Source organism: Micropterus salmoides, unplaced genomic scaffold (genome assembly GCF_014851395.1).
Source record: "Micropterus salmoides isolate LMB-PRFRI ecotype aquatic unplaced genomic scaffold, ASM1485139v1 Ms_hic_scaffold_11, whole genome shotgun sequence".
Taxonomy (NCBI): domain Eukaryota; kingdom Metazoa; phylum Chordata; class Actinopteri; order Centrarchiformes; family Centrarchidae; genus Micropterus; species Micropterus salmoides.
In genome coordinates this window covers 36,357,077-36,377,656 of record NW_024040152.1, presented here as the reverse complement: position 1 = coordinate 36,377,656, position 20,580 = coordinate 36,357,077, and the positions used below count along the sequence as shown (strand labels likewise).

General features: G+C 44.0%; 1 pseudogene; it reads right to left on the bottom strand.

Moving 5' to 3' along the window:
• Nucleotides 1–4,034: 4,034 nt before the first annotated feature.
• Nucleotides 4,035–19,046, bottom strand: LOC119898363 (annotated as a pseudogene).
• Nucleotides 19,047–20,580: the final 1,534 nt, after the last annotated feature.

Genomic DNA, 20,580 nt, shown 5'->3' with positions numbered 1-20,580 from the left:
GATTGCAAACTCATTATGTCCTTTTTCTTAATAAAAAATAGTATAAATATAACTTAGCTAGCTAACTAGAAAATCTAACAGCTAATGCACATTAGGATCAGATCTGTGCTGCTCTTTTATCCACATCTGCAGCCTGTTGTCCTGGTCTACTCTGAAGACCTGTTATTTGGCTGTGAGCATCCTGGTGGTCCGGCCGGCAGCCTGGATGACTCTGCCGCCCCCCCCCGGCGTATCTAAATAAGGTGACGAGATGTTTAAACTTCACTCGCTTCTAAACTGTAAAACTTTGACATTTAAAACTTCAGGATGTGTTAAAGCACTAACTGATCTGTCATGTGACCATGACACCATAAACACAACTCGTCATTCATCACTTGAGTGAATTTACTTTCCGTGACTGGAAACAGCTTCTTTCGGATAACTCGGTGAAAGAGTGACGTATCCACCTGATTTTTCTCGGTTCTGTATGTGTTCTGTATGTGCTGAGCTAGTTTGGCATATCAGACTAGGCTCCGAGAAAATCGCTGTGTTTCAATCGTCCCGGCTCTCCCCCACACTAAAATTAAACATAAAAAACGCGAAATATACTGACAGCTCATCGATACTTCCAGATAATCAGTCCATCCAGTGAAGTTAAAATGCAGTTTTTCTTAAACCTTCATGAGCTGCTGATTCAAAAGAATTGTTAATAAAAAAACAAGACATCTGTTTTCTGCTTCTATCCAGTTTTATTTGGTTTTCATGTGTCTAAACATCAGAAAGGACAACAGACAGAAAGATCCTCGGAAACACGTTCAAATACAGAGAAGAGTTCCTCCAGTGAAACTTTAGGATGGTAACAAACCAAACCTCATACAAAAACTGTCAAAAATGTAACTCTTCTTCCGTGTGAACACGATCTAGGTGTCACTCTGGTTTTGAACTCTTTATGTTTCTGTGTCGTCTCTTCTGTTAAAAAAGCAGTTTAAAGCTTTGGGATGCTGTTTTAACATTTTTATGACATTAATGAAAATAAAATGTTTTGAGAGAAAAGAAATCAGAAACATTAAAGCATCACTTTTCTCATTGGTTCTAGCCTTCACTCACTCTACGATCTCTACATCTTTAGTTTCTACAGCGTGTTGACAGGCTGAAATTAAACTACAAGGGAAAATAATCAGGTAACACTGAACGTCTGTGTAGAATATAATCACATAATCAATAATAATCACATGAATGGCTTCTTATGTCCACTGTAAAAAATGAAACCTGAGGAGTTTAATAATCAGTGTTTCTACCTTCAGCTGAAAACACGACATTTCTTAAATTCTAAATATTTTCACATCATTCAACTAACAGAAAGAAGAAAGTCAAACAATAGAAAACAGAGTAAAAAGGTAAGAATCATAATATTATTAGCAACAATAAACATTTTAAAAGGTCATTTTGGCAGAATTTCCTCCTCACCACCGAACGGCAGTGACAGAAAAATATGAACTGAAAGAAGAAAGTTCTAGAAAAAGAACATCATAAACATTTTTATATTTTTAGAAACACTTGGTGACCTTTGACCCAGAGGACAGCAGAGGGTCCATGAGACTGGACATGACTCAATGTGGCATGACAGAATGAGTGCGACTCGAGACCCAACAAGACTTTTGACTCTATGACGGACAGCATCGATCTGGTGGGTCTTATCATTGAGACTGTGTGAGTTCAATTGATGAGACTCGATGAGACTCGATGAGACTCGATGAGACTCGTTAATCTGCTCACACACTCAAAACGAACCTAACAAGCAGGATTTGGTTCTGCTTATAAGTTAGTTACAAGTTAAAAACCAGTTTGGATGCATTAAGTCAAAATAAATGTCACACAGAAAGTCACATTTCCATTTCAAGGTTTTTGTTACTCAGGGTCTCAGGGTCTCTGGTCTTGGGGTCTCGGGTCTCAGAGTCACTGTCAGTAGCAGAGACAGAAGCTGTAAAGACTCGGTGATGTTTCAGGATCATTGTGGAGCCTTTGGTCAAAGTGTTTCTATCATTCGGCTATTTGGCTCTTTAAACTCATCCTGTCACAATCTATGAAAATATATTTCCACGTCCCCTGTGTTCATCTGGAATATAAAATGGGAAAGTATTTCTTTTGGTTTGTTCTTGAACTCTGGAAACACAAAGTGAAAACAAACCGTTTGAACAGAAAATGGTGAGACCTGTTTTTCTCTTTGGACGTCGTTCAGCTGGTTTTTAAAGAATATTTGGACGTTTGGCTGAAACGCTACAGAAAGCTTCTACAGGAACGTTTAGAAATTACTTTCAGACATTATTATACATTAGAGGTCGCTTTAAACAGGCGAGGCAGCACACACCTGCAGACAGGTGGCAGGAAGTGGCTGTTAAAATTCATTAAGACTCGGGACAGAAAAGGGCTGAGACGTCTCTCACCGAGACATCTGGAGAGGCCGAAAATTCCTGATGCTGAACTCCTCAACATTTCCTCAGGGGAGACGTGTGCAGTGGAGGCGTCTCCATGAGGACCAGGACAGACTCTGTCCACTTCAAACAATCAAACATCTTAAAGTTTCGTTCTCCAACATCTGCAGAGAGCTTCAGGACCCAACCTGTTGAACACTAGGCTGCAGAGACAAAGACTCTGGATCAGGTCTTGGACTGTTGAAGGTCAGGACTCGTTAAACTCTATGGCAGTCAGACTTTGGAGCAGATTTATCTGCTGTGGAAACTGAGAATTTAGAAACCTACAACCTCCAGAAGTCTTTAAATATGATTTCCTGAATTGTTTTCTGGACCTTGAAAGGTGAGACGTCCAGGTTGTTATGCTGTCGAGATTGCAATGTTAAAACTCAGGACTATGTTCAGTTTTTGGACTCTAGAAACTCAAATCTGTGGAAGGTTACTCCGATGTACAAGCAGGTTTTTGGACTCAAGACATTATAAAAGCTTGCAAGCTCAGATCTGAGGCCAGGTTCGGCACTCTTGAACCTAAGATCTAAAACAGGTTTATAGAGCCTAGAAGACAAGATCCTTCGCTAATGTGGGATTTCAGATCCGAAACAGGTCTTGGGTCCTGGAAGCAGCACTGGAGGAAGTTGTTGGAGTCAGACAGATCAGTCAGGAGTCAAACAAGCACAAACTCAAAGACAGCAGAGATCTTCTGTGGTCTCTTTGAGGGGGACAACAATGGACCGAACGAGCAACCGTCACAGTTTCTGTGTGACTGTCAGGCACAGGACATCAGCATTGGTACAAAAAGGTAGAAAATGGCAACGTGGCCCCAGAGGGGCCTTTTGGTTAAGAGGTAGGTTAGCATGACCAGCAGCAGATGGCTAACGGTCGCTTGTCAGGCGTTTGGCGTTGAGCCCGAGGTAGCTCTCTTTGGAGGTAGAGTTTGGTGAAGGAGTCAGAGGAGGGAGGGAGGGAGGGAGGGAGGGCGGGAGATCAGCCAGCTGCCGGCTTCCTCTACATCCTGACCTGAGGCGAACTCGGTGAGACAAACAAACACTAAAAGGCTAAAGCAGCGCAGAGAGCTAACGTCCTCTACAGTCACCTGCCGACCAGAGTAATAATGAATCCCTTTGGCTCCGGGCCTCCGAGGATCAACATCACCTGTCAGGTAGTTCAACTAAACCCACAGTGGATCCTCTGAGGACCCGGTCTCTGGTCAGACCGGTGGAAGGCCTCATCGTCTTAGAAAACTGGGCACCGACGGCGACAAACTCAAAACTACCCCAAACTGAAGAAAAAAGGTTTTGGTTTCAACAGAAAGCGTCCGGGACGCCACAGCGTCAGCACCTGATACCACACGGGAAGCAGCCCGAGTCATTTTAACGATCGGATCAAAGAAGTCCGCTTTGGTTTCGGTCTAAAGACCAAATCATCATGAATTGCAATGAAAGCTCGTGGATATCTGGAGTACTTCATGGTTCTGTTACCGTGTGGTATCAGAGCTCTCCGGATCTTCCTCAGACTCATCATAAACTGTCAGTCATTCATCAAGGCTGTAAGGCTGTAAGGCTGTCTGGAGCAGAGACGCCACCAGGGGCTGGGGGGCTGGGGGCTGGGGGGGGGGGGGGTTATCCGGTGCCTGTGCCAGGCTGGACGGGTGGAGTTGGTTCAACCATGACCATCACTGGTGGAGGGGTGGAGTCACACCTCTGTGGGCGGAGACAGGAACAGTGTTAGCATAAAGTGGGTGGACTTCTGTTCAAACAGTTTGCTGGAACAGATAAACACCTGTAACCATGGTAACTGGTTTAATGGCAGCAGAAATAAATGAGAATGTAGGTGTTATTGTCATGGTTGCCATGGATACCTAGACAGATGGAAGAAGGAGATAATGGAGGGAGGATGTGCTCTGGAGTGTTACCTGGCTCAGCTCGATGCTCTCAGCTACGTGACCTTTAGGACCTCTCACACCATTCAGGGTGGGCGGAGTCTCCCAGCTTGCTGCCTTCCTGCAGAAGAGACTGAACATAGAACAGAGTGAGGATGGTGAAGATGATGGTAGTCGTCATGGTGATGGTGATGATGATGGTGATGATGAAGATGATAGTGATGATAGTGGTGATGATGTTAATAAAGATGATAGTGATGATAGTGGTGATGGTGGTGGTGATGAAGATGATTGTAATGATAGTGGTGATGATGTTGATGATGAAGATGATAGCGAAGATGGTGATGATGAACTTGATAGTGATGATGTTGATGATAAAGATGATAGTGATGATGGTGATGATGAAGATGATAGTGATGATGTTGATGATAAAGATGATAGTGATGATGATGGTGATGATGAAGATGATAGTGATGATGGTGATGATGAACTTGATAGTGATGATGTTGATGATAAAGATGATAGTGATGATAGTGGTGATGATGGTGGTGATGAAGATGATAGTGATGATAGTGGTGATGATGAAGATGATAGTGATGATAGTGGTGATGATGGTGATGATGAAGATGATTGTGATGATAGTGGTGATGATGGTGGTGATGATGGTGATGATGATTGTGATGATAGTGGTGATGATGAACTTGATAGTGATGATGTTGATGATGTTGATGATAGTGATGATAGTGGTGATGATGGTGGTGATGATGGTGATGATGAAGATGATAGTGATGATAGTGGTGACGACAGTGATGATGATGATAGTGATGATAGTGGTGATGATGGTGATGATGAAGATGATAGTGAAGATGGTGATGATGAACTTGATAGTGATGATGTTGATGATAAAGATGATAGTGATGATGATGGTGATGATGAAGATGATAGTGATGATGGTGATGATGAACTTGATAGTGATGATGGTGATGATGAACTTGATAGTGATGATGGTGATGATGAACTTGATAGTGATGATGTTGATGATAAAGATGATAGTGATGATAGTGGTGATGATGGTGGTGATGATGAAGATGATAGTGATGATAGTGGTGATGATGAAGATGATAGTGATGATAGTGGTGATGATGAAGATGATAGTGATGATAGTGGTGATGATGGTGATGATGAAGATGATAGTGAAGATGGTGATGATGAAGATGATTGTGATGATAGTGGTGATGATGGTGGTAATGATGGTGATGATGATTGTGATGATAGTGGTGATGATGAACTTGATAGTGATGATGTTGATGATAGTGATGATAGTGGTGATGATGGTGATGATAGTGGTGATGAAAGTGATGATGAAGATGATGTAATGATAGTGGTGATGATGGTGATGATAGTGGTGATGAAAGTGATGATGAAGATGATGTAATGATAGTGGTGATGATGGTGATGATAGTAATGATGGTGATGATGGTGATGATAGTGATGATAGTGGTGATGATGAAGATGATAGTGATGATAGTGGTGATGATAAAGATGACAGTGGTGGTGATAAAGATGATAGTGGTGGTGATGTTGATGGTGAAGATGATAGTGATGATGGTGGTGATGAAAGTGATGATGAAGATGATAGTAATGATGGTGATGATGAAGATGATAGTAATGATGGTGGTGATGATGTTGATGATGAAGATGATAGTAATGATAGTGGTGATGATGGTGATGATGAAGATGATAGTGATGATGGTGGTGATGTTGGTGGTGATGAAGATGATAGTGATGATGGTGGTGATGTTGGTGGTGAAGATGATAGTAATGATGGTGGTGATGATGGTGATGATGAAGATGATAGTGATGATGGTGGTGATGATGCTGGTGGTGAAGATGATAGTAATGATGGTGGTGATGATGAAGATGATAGTGATGATGATGGTGATGATAGTAATGATGGTGGTGATGATGTTGATGATGAAGATGATAGTAATGATAGTGGTGATGATGGTGATGATAAAGATAATAGTGATGATGGTGGTAATGGTGATGGTGGTGATGATGTTGATGGTGAAGATGATAGTGATGATGGTGGTGATGATGTTGATGGTGAAGATGATAATCATGATGGTGGTGATGATGGTGATGATGAAAATGATAGTGATGATAGTGGTGATGATGGTGATGATAATAATGATGGTGGTGATGATGGTGATGATGAAGATGATAGTGATGATAGTGGTGATGATGGTGATGATGGTGATGATAGTAATGATGGTGGTGATGATGTTGATGATGAAGATGATAGTAATGATAGTGGTGATGATAGTGATGATAAAGATGATAGTGATGATGGTGGTAATGGTGAAGATGATAGTAATGATGGTGGTGATGATGGTGATGATAGTAATGTTGGTGGTGATGATGTTGATGATGAAGATGATAGTGATGATGGTGGTGATGATGCTGGTGGTGAAGATGATAGTAATGATGGTGGTGATGATGAAGATGATAGTGATGATGATGGTGATGATAGTAATGATGGTGGTGATGATGTTGATGATGAAGATGATAGTAATGATAGTGGTGATGATGGTGATGATAAAGATAATAGTGATGATGGTGGTAATGGTGATGGTGGTGATGATGTTGATGGTGAAGATGATAGTGATGATGGTGGTGATGATGTTGATGGTGAAGATGATAATCATGATGGTGGTGATGATGGTGATGATGAAAATGATAGTGATGATAGTGGTGATGATGGTGATGATAATAATGATGGTGGTGATGATGGTGATGATGAAGATGATAGTGATGATAGTGGTGATGATGGTGATGATGGTGATGATAGTAATGATGGTGGTGATGATGTTGATGATGAAGATGATAGTAATGATAGTGGTGATGATAGTGATGATAAAGATGATAGTGATGATGGTGGTAATGGTGATGGTGGTGATGATGTTGATGGTGAAGATGATAGTAATGATGGTGGTGATGATGAAGATGATAGTAATGATAGTGGTGATGATAAAGATGATAGTGATGATGGTGGTAATGAAAGTGATGATGAAGATGATAGTAATGATGGTGATGATGAAGATGATAGTAATGATGGTGGTGATGATGTTGATGATGAAGATGATAGTAATGATAGTGGTGATGATGGTGATGATGAAGATGATAGTGATGATGGTGGTGATGTTGGTGGTGATGAAGATGATAGTGATGATGGTGGTGATGTTGGTGGTGAAGATGATAGTAATGATGGTGGTGATGATGGTGATGATGAAGATGATAGTGATGATGGTGGTGATGATGCTGGTGGTGAAGATGATAGTAATGATGGTGGTGATGATGAAGATGATAGTGATGATGATGGTGATGATAGTAATGATGGTGGTGATGATGTTGATGATGAAGATGATAGTAATGATAGTGGTGATGATGGTGATGATAAAGATAATAGTGATGATGGTGGTAATGGTGATGGTGGTGATGATGTTGATGGTGAAGATGATAGTGATGATGGTGGTGATGATGTTGATGGTGAAGATGATAATCATGATGGTGGTGATGATGGTGATGATGAAAATGATAGTGATGATAGTGGTGATGATGGTGATGATAATAATGATGGTGGTGATGATGGTGATGATGAAGATGATAGTGATGATAGTGGTGATGATGGTGATGATGGTGATGATAGTAATGATGGTGGTGATGATTGATGATGAAGATGATAGTAATGATAGTGGTGATGATAGTGATGATAAAGATGATAGTGATGATGGTGGTAATGGTGAAGATGATAGTAATGATGGTGGTGATGATGGTGATGATAGTAATGTTGGTGGTGATGATGTTGATGATGAAGATGATAGTGATGATGGTGGTGATGATGCTGGTGGTGAAGATGATAGTAATGATGGTGGTGATGATGAAGATGATAGTGATGATGATGGTGATGATAGTAATGATGGTGGTGATGATGTTGATGATGAAGATGATAGTAATGATAGTGGTGATGATGGTGATGATAAAGATAATAGTGATGATGGTGGTAATGGTGATGGTGGTGATGATGTTGATGGTGAAGATGATAGTGATGATGGTGGTGATGATGTTGATGGTGAAGATGATAATCATGATGGTGGTGATGATGGTGATGATGAAAATGATAGTGATGATAGTGGTGATGATGGTGATGATAATAATGATGGTGGTGATGATGGTGATGATGAAGATGATAGTGATGATAGTGGTGATGATGGTGATGATGGTGATGATAGTAATGATGGTGGTGATGATGTTGATGATGAAGATGATAGTAATGATAGTGGTGATGATAGTGATGATAAAGATGATAGTGATGATGGTGGTAATGGTGATGGTGGTGATGATGTGATGGTGAAGATGATAGTAATGATGGTGGTGATGATGAAGATGATAGTAATGATAGTGGTGATGATAAAGATGATAGTGATGATGGTGGTAATGGTGATGGTGGTGATGATGTTGATGGTGAAGATGATAGTAATGATGGTGGTGATGATGAAGATGATAGTAATGATAGTGGTGATGATGGTGATGATGAAGATGATAGTAATGATAGTGGTGATGATGAAGATGATAGTAATGATAGTGGTGATGATGGTGATGATGAAGATGATAGTAATGATAGTGGTGATGGTGGTGATGATAGTAATGATAGTGGTGATGGTGGTGATGATGGGGATGATAGTGATGATGGTGGTGATGATGGGGATGATAGTGATGATGGTGGTGATGATGGGGATGACAGTGATGATGAAGATGATGATGATGGTGATATTGGGGGTGATGAAGGTCTTACTTGCGCCTGTATCCCAGCAGGATGAAGAGCAGGCAGCAGAGGATGCAGGCGAGGCCGCTATGAACACCGATCAGCAGCGTGGACATGGATCCATCTGACCGATCACAGTTACATCTCGGCCCGGCTGATGGAGACAAGAAACACCACATTATACTGGTTCCACTGGTTTCAGAGGGGTCAGGGGTCAGAGGTCAGGGTGTCAGGGTTCAGAGGTCACGTTGAGGCTCTTACTTGCTGCAGTCTTTTGTCCCTCTGCCAGAGACACGAGGCGGCGGTTGGACGGACTGTCTCCGTTCCCGTTAAACGCCACCAGCTGGATCTCATAAACTGCTGCCGGCTCTGCAGGAGGGAAACAACAAACCTCTGAAACACTGAACTCATCTCACAGAGTGATTATCAGGCAGAAACATCAGCAACATTCTCTATTTATTTTTTTAAATTCTATTTCCTGTCATTTGTATATTCCAACGTTAACATACAAAGCACTTCATTTTATTTGAATTAAATGTCAGTTAACTCTTGTTGACTCATGTTTATTAAAGAAGAAGAATGTAGTTACAGTTTGACCAAAACACCTGACTACAGAAAGAACTGGTGACCAGCTGGTTAGCTAACAAGCTAATTGTTTTCCTCTTTGTGAGACTTAAGCTGTCAGTAAGCTGCTGTACTGTCCCTTTAACTGACCCAGGTGGGAGATGGTGTGGGTGTTGATGTGTCCTGGGAGGGTCTCCTGCCCCTTAACGTCTGGGTTGGAAACCCCGCGATACTCCAGTCTGAAGCCCTCCAGTTTCCCCGGCTTACTGGGCAGCTCCCAGTACACCTGCATCGCCGTCTGGTTCAGGACTTTAGTGAAGAAACTGGGAGAACTGGGAACTGTGGGAGAGACAGAGACAAACAGTCATTCAACAAACTGTAGTTCAGACTGTCTGACAGTTTTACTGTCTACAGATATTGGAGTTACAGCCAGACTGAGCAAAGCTGAGTATCCAGTATCTCACTCCTCATATTTCTGTAAATATCTGATTATCCCAATCAGCCATTTTCCCTCCCCAGTGTCATGTGACCCGTTAGTGTTACAGGGTCTCAGGTGTGAATGGGGAGCAGGTTAAATTTGGTGATGTCACTCTCACACTCCCTCATACTGCTCACTGGAAGTTCAACATGGCACCTCATGGTAAAGAACTGAGGATCTGAAACAAAGAACGGTTGCTCTACATAAAGATGGCCGAGGCTGTAAGAAGACCGCCAAGACCCTGAAACTGAGCTGCAGCACGGTGGCCGAGACCATACAGCGGTTCACCAGGACAGGTTCCACTCAGAACAGGCCTCGCCATGGTCGACCAAAGCAGCTGAGTGCACGTGCTCAGCGTCACATCCAGAGGTTGTCTTTGGGAAACAGACGTCTGAGTGCTGCCGGCATTGCTGCAGAGGTTGAAGGGGTGGGGGGGTCGGCCTGTCAGGGCTCAGCCCATACGCCGCACACTGCATCAAACCGGTCTGCATGGCTGTCGACCCAGAAGGAAGCCTCTTCTAAAGATGATGCACAAGAAAGCTGCAAACAGTTTGCTGAAGACCAGCAGACTGTGGACATGGATTACTGGAACCAGGTCCTGTGGTCTGATGAGACCAAGATAAACTTATCTGGTTCAGATGGTGTCAAGCGTGTGTTGCAGCAACCAGGTGAGGAGGACAAAGTGTCCTGGTCTGGGGCTGCATGAGTGCTGCCGGCACTTGGGAGCTCCAGCTCACTGAGGGAACCATGAATGCCAACATGTACTGTGACATACTGAAGCAGACCAGATCCCCTCCCTTCAGAGACCGGGCCGCAGGGCAGTATTCCAACATGATAACGACCCCAAACACACCTCCAAGACGACCTCTGCCTCACTAAAGAAGCTGAGGGTCCCCAGACCTGAACCCTACTGAGCATCTGTGGGGCTCCTCAAACGGAAGGTGGAGGAGCACAAGGTCTCTAACATCCACCAGCTCCGTGATGTTGTCATGGAGGAGTGGAAGAGGACTCCAGAGGCAACCTGTGAAGCTCTGGTGAACTCCAGGCCCAAGAGCGTTAAGGCAGCGCTGGGAAATAATTGGGGCCCCACAAATATTGACACTTGGGCCCAATTTGGACTTTTTCAAAATGTGAAGATGTTTAAGGTGGACTTACCGCCTCCATGTGTGGTGGCGGTGATGGTGTTGGACTGCTGGCTTCCCCCAGAGCAGAATAAGCCTTCAGGTAGATGGAGTAAGTGGTGGCAGCTTCCAGGTTGTTAACCTCGTGTCTGAAGGTGGTCTTACTGACTGCCTCCTGCAGCTCTGCGCTGTCCGGCTCTGAGGAGGTCAGAGATCAAAGATTACTTAGAAAGAAAGACAGATTACTGCTAATCTCACGTTGTCGGCTCATTTCAGTTCCTTACCCCCCAGTCGTCTGATGTGCAGGACATATCCTATAATCTGCTGACTGACGGCCTCTGTTGGCTGTTCCCAGGTCAGCTGCATAATGGTGGAGCTGAGGGCCATGGCCTTGAGGCCAGCGGGGGCCTCGGGTAGATCGGCCCCCTGGCTGATGGCGAGGCGGGCGCTGGCCTGGTTGGTGCCGGCGCTGTTCTCTGCTATGCACTGATAGATGGCCTCGTCCTCGGGGGTGATACGGGTGATGGCGAGAGTCCTGCAGGTGGAGACAGAGAGGAGCTACTCAGTCTGTGCAGGACAGGCTCCAGGGGCCCCGGAGGCTCCAGGTCCAATATCTGGCAGTTAGTTTGTGATGATTTCATTTGTGTTAAATGTGTTTTACAGATTAAAGTGGGCCTTTTCCTGCAGGTAATGTCACTAACAGCCTCTAACAGCTGATTACACAAAAGTGCTCTACAAATAAAGATTCTTATTATTACACATAACAACAGTGATATATTCATATAAGTTGATATAGTAATACTGAGAGCACATGTAGCTGCTTTCAGCTGAGATACTCTGATGATCAAAGTAAAGTTACACTGAACAGTTATAAAACCGTGTTGGATGAAGAGACCACAGAAGAAGAGGCCAGTGAGTCAGGACTTCGCAGCGATCATGTTGATCCATCAATGACGTGTTTCAGATCATTTTTTAGAGAAGAACATTAGAACAAGTGGTGAAGTTCCTGTTGTAACTGTAGTTCTTCAAGAACCTTTGAGAGGAACCGATCTTTGTGTGAACAAACTGAACTTTAACCTCTTAATCTGCTGTTTCTGTCAGAACTGACACTTGTGTGACGGCGTTCTTACGTGTTCCCGTTGGTGAGCTTGACGTTGCCGCTGGGCGTCAGCAGCTTCCCGTTCTTCAGCCAGATGAGGTGAGGTTCAGGGGCGCCGGACGCCGTGCAGCTGAAGACGGCGCTGCCACCTGCTGGTCTGGAGACTGACTGAGGCCACTGCACAAACTCTGGAGGAGCTGTACAGAGAGGAGGGGGAGGAGGAGGAGGAGGAAGAAGGGGGGGGGAGCATCATTATATCATCTCCTCCTGAAGGAGTAACATTTTCTTTCTGTAGTGAAGTCTGAACCTGTCATGCATAAATGATTAAATAATTATTTAAATTTTCTTATTATTAATCATTATTAGTATTTTTTACTCAAACCAAGTTTTCCCAACATGAACAGTTCCAGTTATTGAGGTGCAAATTAAATCATAATTCTAAATAAAACATTAGGGTCCAGCAAATGTAAATGTAAATGCTCCGTACTTGTATAGCGCCTTTCTAGTCTTTTCGACCACTCAAAGTGCTTTTACACTACATCTGCATTCACCAGTCACACACATTCATACACTGGCAGAACAGCCGCCAGGGGCAAATCGGGGTTCAGTATCTTGCCCAAGGACACTTTGACACGCAACCAGGGGGAGCCAGGGATCGAACCGCCGACTTTCCAGAAAAACTAATAAAGTTTATTATTTTTATATATATTAATAAAACTAATAAAGTTTATTATTACTTATATATATTAATAAAACTAATAAAGTTTATTATTTCTTATATATATATTAAAAAACTAATAAAGTTTATGAGCTCTTATATATATATTAATAAAACTAATAAAGTTTATTATTTCTTATATATATTAATAAAACTAATAAAGTTTATTATTTCTTATATATATTAATAAAACTAATAAAGTTTATGAGCTCTTATATATATTAATAAAACTAATAAAGTTTATTATTCTTATATATATATTAATAAAACTAATAAAGTTTATTATTTCTTATATATATATTAATAAAACTAATAAAGTTTATGAGCTCTTATATATATATTAATAAAACTAATAAAGTTTATTATTTCTTATATATATATTAATAAAACTAATAAAGTTTATGAGCTCTTATATATATTAATAAAACTAATAAAGTTTATGAGCTCTTATATATATTAATAAAACTAATAAAGTTTATTATTTCTTATATATATTAATAAAACTAATAAAGTTTATTATTACTTATATATATTAATAAAACTAATAAAGTTTATTATTCTTATATATATATTAATAAAACTAATAAAGTTTATGAGCTCTTATATATATTAATAAAACTAATAAAGTTTATTATTTCTTATATATATTAATAAAACTAATAAAGTTTATGAGCTCTTATATATATATTAATAAAACTAATAAAGTTTATTATTTCTTATATATATTAATAAAACTAATAAAGTTTATTATTTCTTATATATATTAATAAAACTAATAAAGTTTATGAGCTCTTATATATATTAATAAAACTAATAAAGTTTATGAGCTCTTATATTAATTAGTTCTTATTAGGAACGTTAGTTCTGATGTTCTCGGCGTTCTTCAGGGTGAATGTTTGTGGAAACACTTTCCTCTCCTTCATGTTCACACGCTTAAATTAAACAGCTCAACTTGAACTTGTTTGAATGCCACTTTGACCTCTGACCCCGCCCCTCCCCACGTCAGACAGACAGGTGCTGTCTCGCCTTTGGCTGCTCCGTCTCCACGGTAACAGGGACACCACATATACATAAGTGTCATCTGTCCCCTCAAATAACCTCCTGAAGGACCGCCCCTTTCTACAGGGGGGTCAGAGGTCAGAGGGGGAGGGGGGTGAATAGAAGCCATTCATCAATAAAGGGGGGGGGGGTCATTAACAGAGAGGGAAAGCTGATTTGTGGAGACGACGACCTTTAACACACAGAGACAAGTTCAAGTTTATTTCATTCTGTGAAGACTCTCAGGTCAAAGTGCAGAATATCAGACTGAAGGTTATTAATAATTTAAAACCATTCTTATGGATTAATTAGAGAAGTTTATTCAGCCACAGATCTGGATCAGGTCCTGGTCCTGGTCCTGGTTCATGTCAAAGCTTTCACAGTGTGATGCAGATTCCTCTTTTAATATGGTTCTGCTCTGTTTCTGCGCTGATGGTTGCGGATCCTTTAATTTAATAAATAATAAAATCAACAGATTCTATATTATTCTGATTATTGTTTAAATGTTTTAGTCTTTGTGTCGTGTGAATATTGGTGTTCTCTGTGCGACAGACGGACTTTCAGCGTGAATGAAGTCCTCATTGTGAAGTGGGACTCTTCACATGCTAATCTTTATTCTAATGAAGCGCTCAGTGTGGGAAACACTCGCACACACAGTCTGCGTGACCTCTGACCCCCGCCCCCCCCGCCTTCAGCTCGTCTGTCTGCAGGAAACCTCAGGGTTTCCGTGAACCGGGAGCCTGCGGTCCAGCACCCAGCGCATCAGCTCGCCAACCACTAACAATCAATCGGCGTCAGCGGTCACATGACGCCCATAATAATAATAATAATAATCCAGCCATGTGGGCGTTCACGTCAGAGACGACCAATCAGAGACGAGGACGTCTGCTGGCAGCAGAGCGGTCGATTATACTGTCATCTGAGAGGAGGAGGCGGAGCTTCTGATGTATTCAGAGTATAAAAACATGAATACTGTACATACCTTGTACTACGAGGCGTCCCAGGGCGGTTCTCCTGGACCTGCTCCCGGGTCGGTTTGCTGAACAGACGTAAACTCCTGAATGCTGCAGCGTGGCGTCAGAGATCATCAGGTTCCCCGTCCCCAACACCTGGACGCCCTCCACGCCGATCGACCGGCCGTCTGACACACACAGGGCATTGTGTTACCATGGTTACTGCACTGAACGACCACGATGAGAAACTGGGGCCAAAGCTGAAAGTTACACGCTGAGCTCCTGATGCTCCGACAAACATGTTTGGCTTGTGTACTGGCGTGTACTGGCGTGTACTGGCGTGTACTGGCGTGTACTGGCGTGTAATGGCGTGTAATGGCGTGTACCGGCGTGTACTGGCGTGTACTGGCGTGTACCGGGGTGTACTGGCGTGTACCGGCGTGTAATGGCGTGTACCGGGGTGTACCGGGGTGTACCGGCGTGTACCGGCGTGTACTGGCGTGTAATGGCGTGTACTGGCGTGTACTGGCGTGTACTGGCGTGTACTGGCGTGTCATGCCGTGTACTGGTGTGTACTGGCGTGTACTGGCGTGTACTGGCGTGTACTGGCGTGTACTGGCGTGTACTGGCGTGTAATGGCGTGTAATGGCGTGTAATGGCGTGTACCGGGGTGTACCGGGGTGTAATGGCGTGTAATGGCGTGTAATGCCGTGTACTGGTGAGTACTGGCGTGTACTGGCGTGTACTGGCGTGTACTGGCGTGTACTGGCGTGTACTTACGTGTACTGGTGTGTACTGGCGTGTACTGGCGTGTAATGGCGTGTACTAGCGTGTACCGGGGTGTACCGGGGTGTAATGGCGTGTACTGGCGTGTAATGGCGTGTAATGGCGTGTACTGGCGTGTACTGGCGTGTACTGGCGTGTAATGGCGTGTACTAGCGTGTACCGGGGTGTACCGGGGTGTAATGGCGTGTAATGGCGTGTACTGGTGAGTACTGGCGTGTACTGGCGTGTACTGGCGTGTACTTACGTGTACTGGTGTGTACTTACGTGTACTGGTGTGTACTGGCGTGTACTGGCGTGTACTGGCGTGTACTGGCGTGTAATGGCGTGTACTAGCGTGTACCGGGGTGTACCGGGGTGTAATGGCGTGTAATGGCGTGTAATGGCGTGTACTGGCGTGTACTGGCGTGTAATGGCGTGTAATGGCGTGTACTGGCGTGTACCGGGGTGTAATGGCGTGTACTGGCGTGTAATGGTGTGTAATGGCGTGTACTGGCGTGTAATGGCGTGTAATGGCGTGTACTGGCGTGTACTGGCGTGTACTGGCGTGTAATGGCGTGTACTAGCGTGTACCGGGGTGTACCGGGGTGTAATGGCGTGTAATGGCGTGTACTGGCGTGTAATGGCGTGTAATGGCGTGTACTGGCGTGTACCGGGGTGTAATGGCGTGTAATGGCGTGTAATGGCGTGTACTGGCGTGTAATGGCCTGTAATGGCGTGTACTGGCGTGTAATGGCGTGTAATGGCCTGTAATGGCGTGTACTGGCGTGTACTGGCGTGTAATGGCCTGTAATGGCGTGTAATGGCGTGTAATGGCGTGTACTGGCGTGTAATGGCCTGTAATGGCGTGTACTGGCGTGTAATGGCGTGTACTGGCGTGTACCGGCGTGTACCGGCAGGGACTACAGGTGAAAATAAATCTGCCAGCAGAAATGTTCATTAAGGTGCGCTGTCCCTTTAAAAAATAAATCTATAACTTTTTAAATAAACAATGTTTTTTCTGGTGCTGTGGTTACCGAGGCGACTCCAGGACACGATGGGGCGGGGGTTTCCTGTGGCGATGCACTCCAAGATGGCGGTCTGGTGGACGTTGATGGTGAGGTTCTGAGGACCGGACAGGATGACGGGTTCCCGGTAGATCCTGGATCCTGCAACTGGACCAGAACCGGAAACAATCATCAGCACAGAGAGAGAGAGAGACCGCGTCCTAAGTCCTGAAGACAGAGTCCTGAAGACCGGGTCCTGAACAGGTAGTCCTGAAGACAGAGTCCGGAAGACCGGGTCCTGAACAGGTAAAAACCCTGTTCTACTTACCGGTGACAGACAGCTGGGCCTCCTGGCTGTAGCGAGTGTTGGCGATGTTGGAGGCGACGCAGCGAAACGAACCGCCGTCTGTTCGCCGAACGGCGGTGATCTGCAGCACGCCGTTAGGGAGCAGCGTGTACCTGTAAACACATCAAGTACAACACAAACTGTGTATTTTACTAGGTTTCTCCAGAGCTTTCAACCACAGATAAGACTTCATCACATGACCGCCGGACTATCTATCTGATCATGTGATCGGCAGGTCACCACAAGCATCTGTCTGCAGAGGAAGATCACAGACGTGGCTGAAAGCCCTGAAAAAGCTGGTCAGTGGACTTTGAGTGACGATTTCTTCTAAGAATGAACTTTAATGTCACATCACACATAAAGTGCATATTAAATATTTACATATTAAGTATACATTAAATACATGTGTAAAGTACAGATAAAGTACGTGTTAGATACTGCAGTATGTAAAGGTGAGAGCTACCTGGGGTCCTCGGTGCTCAGAGGCTGGCGGTCTCTCTGCCAGGTGATGGTGGCTTCTGGGATTCCATTTACCTGACAGGTGAGTCTGGCCACGCCCCCTTCGCCCACAGCCACAGACTCTGGGTGAGACAGGAACTTGGGCAGGGCTGGGGGGGAGACAGACAGGTGAGTCGCTACGTGTGTGTGTGTGTGTGTGTGTGATCGGTGTGTTGCGGCGTGGTCATGTGACTCACAGGCGAGCAGGACTCGGGCCTTACGGCTGATCAACATGCCGTAGCGGTTCTGGGCAGCGCAGTCGTACTCTCCGGCGTCCGTCTCGTTGCTCTCTCGCCTCTTAGAGAAGTTCCTGATGAGCAGCGTGCCGTTCCTGAGCACCACCGCCTTCTCGCCAGTTGCCACGGGGACGCCATTCCGTCTCCAGGTGATGGAGATTGGCCCCTCCCCCTCCACCTGACAGTCCAGCATCAGGGGTCGATCCCTCACCGCAATGACATCACTGGGTTCTTGGAGGAAGGCCAGCTCTGAGGCCCCGACCGCACCTGAGAGGAAGAGACCAGGTGAGACAATAAAACTTTTCTGCCCTCAGTAGGGTCTGTAGGAATGTGTTTACCTGCCCTCAGTTTGTTCTGTAGGAATGTCTATATTTTGCCCTTAGTTCGGTCTGTAGACTTTATATTTTTGCCCTCAGTTTGGTCTGTTAGTGTTTTTATATTTATCCTCAGTTTGGTCTGTCAGTGTTTTTGTATTTGCCCTCAGTTTGGTCTGTAGGCGTTTCTATACTACCCTCAGTTTGGTCTCCCAGTGTGTTTATTTTGCCCTCAGTTTGGTCTTACTGGTTGTAGGTAATACAGAAATAAATAAAAACGTATGAAACAGAATGAAACCTGATAAATTAGCGTCAACGTTTCTGTAGTTATTCATAGATTTATTTATTAACTAATATTTAATTTAATTTTTCTGCATTATTATTATTTATAAAAGTTAATAAAAGTTCAATAAAAATGAGGAGGAAGAAGTGAGAGTTTCAGACAAGGAAAATGTATCGGAGGAGGACAAACAGGAAATACTCACTGGCTGTCAGATGACGATGAAGGTGGTGATGATGAAGGTGATGATGATGATGAAGCTGTTGATGATGAATAACACAAATGTATTATTAATTCACCGTTGATGAAAACAGGAAGTAATATCAGCACTGAGGGTTCATATTACTGCTGATACTGTGTACTTGTACTTGAGAGAAGTTTTGTGTTGTACTGACTGATGCTCTGTGATGAAAACACACTGGATCACTAACTGGGAGCTGAACTGGCCTCCCAGTCTGACTGAGGGACAGCAAAGCATCATGGGAGCTGCAGAAATGAATCTTTAATTAAATGTTTAAAGTAATTAATGATGAAAACTTTCAGAATAAAAGCCTGAATCAGTTTAACAGAGTAAATAAACTGAAGCTGCACTTGAACTCTGCACTGCAAACTTTGATTGACAGCTCTGTTAAAGACCCCTCCCCCCAGTCCTCAGAGTGAATGAGTCTGTAAACAGATGGGAGGGGGGTGGGCGTTCCTCTGGTGAAACCTGGTATCGTCTCTGGTCTCCTTATATATTTTGTGAGACAGATTAGAGCAGTCTTCAGTGCATTCTGGGTAAAACAAGGCTCTTTTCAGACCAACAAACATGGCCGACAGAGTTCTCTTCTCGCCACACGATGTTTAAACGCAGAAGTTTGAAACTTCAGAAACAGGAGATCTCTGATCAGCGTGTTCGTCTGCAACGGCGACGATTTCTTTATCTGCAGGTCGACGTCTTCAGGTCCGTTTTCTATTAAACAGCTGAGAACACGTCCTGTAAATGATAATTACTTTAACTAGTAACTAATTAAGAACTTCAAACTGTCTCTAGAGGCAGGAAGTCTGTTCAGAGCCAAACACCGAACTTTTTCCTTTTTCCTCTTCGTTCTGGGGACATTACGCAGCAGCAGAGGAGCTGAGAGCTGGAAAATAATCAGATAAAAGGTCGGCGCGATGACAAGGTGCCGAACCGAGAAGAGCTTCAAAATCACTTCCTGACGCTGCAGGAAGCTCAAACTGGAGAGACGTGTTCTAGGTCAAACTGCCACATCAGCCTGTTAATATATTTTGGATAAACCAGTAAATAGCCCAATCCTGAAAAAACTACTGTTTGGCCTCTCTGCCAAGGCGAGGAGGGGTCCAACTCTAACAATGTGACCTTTGTAACGGCGTTAAAATGTCCAGCTCAGAGTGAAGCAGGACAGCCAGACATTTCTGTTCCAAATCATTTCTTTTTGCCAACTGAAGAATCTTTTCTCTTGTCATCATTCAGTTTCAGGGAATTTCACAGGAAATATTTAATCAGCCTGACAAGTCGAACCTGAGGGAGAAATGCCCTGAAGCAGGAGATGAGGCGGCGCTGCTGGACACGTTTCTGACGAAGCTTCAGCTGAAACACTTTCACATTTCTTTAGTGATGCAGCAGATTTCTGTTGTCTGAGGGTCAGTGAACGCCTCGTCTCATTGTCCCCCCCCCCCCATCTCTTTTCAACTTGAACTTGGTCGAGGTGACTTTCCCAGGCTCCCCATGCCCCCCCCCTCCCCCCGTGACATCGTTCAGATGACGATGCCCCCCCCGTCCTCCATCTTGTTCTGGTCCCAGCTGGTCTTTCAGACGTGGGAGGAGAAACGAGACGACGGACGGCAGCAGGACCCTCCGTGACGCCTGGACCCCCAGACCCCCCCCCCCCCACGATGAATGACAACAACAATGACAACAGAAGTGAAGCCAGACACAACAGCCCCCCCCCAACAGATCCATCTAAACACCAACACTGCAGCTGCAGCTGCTCCGCCTCACAAAGACTCGT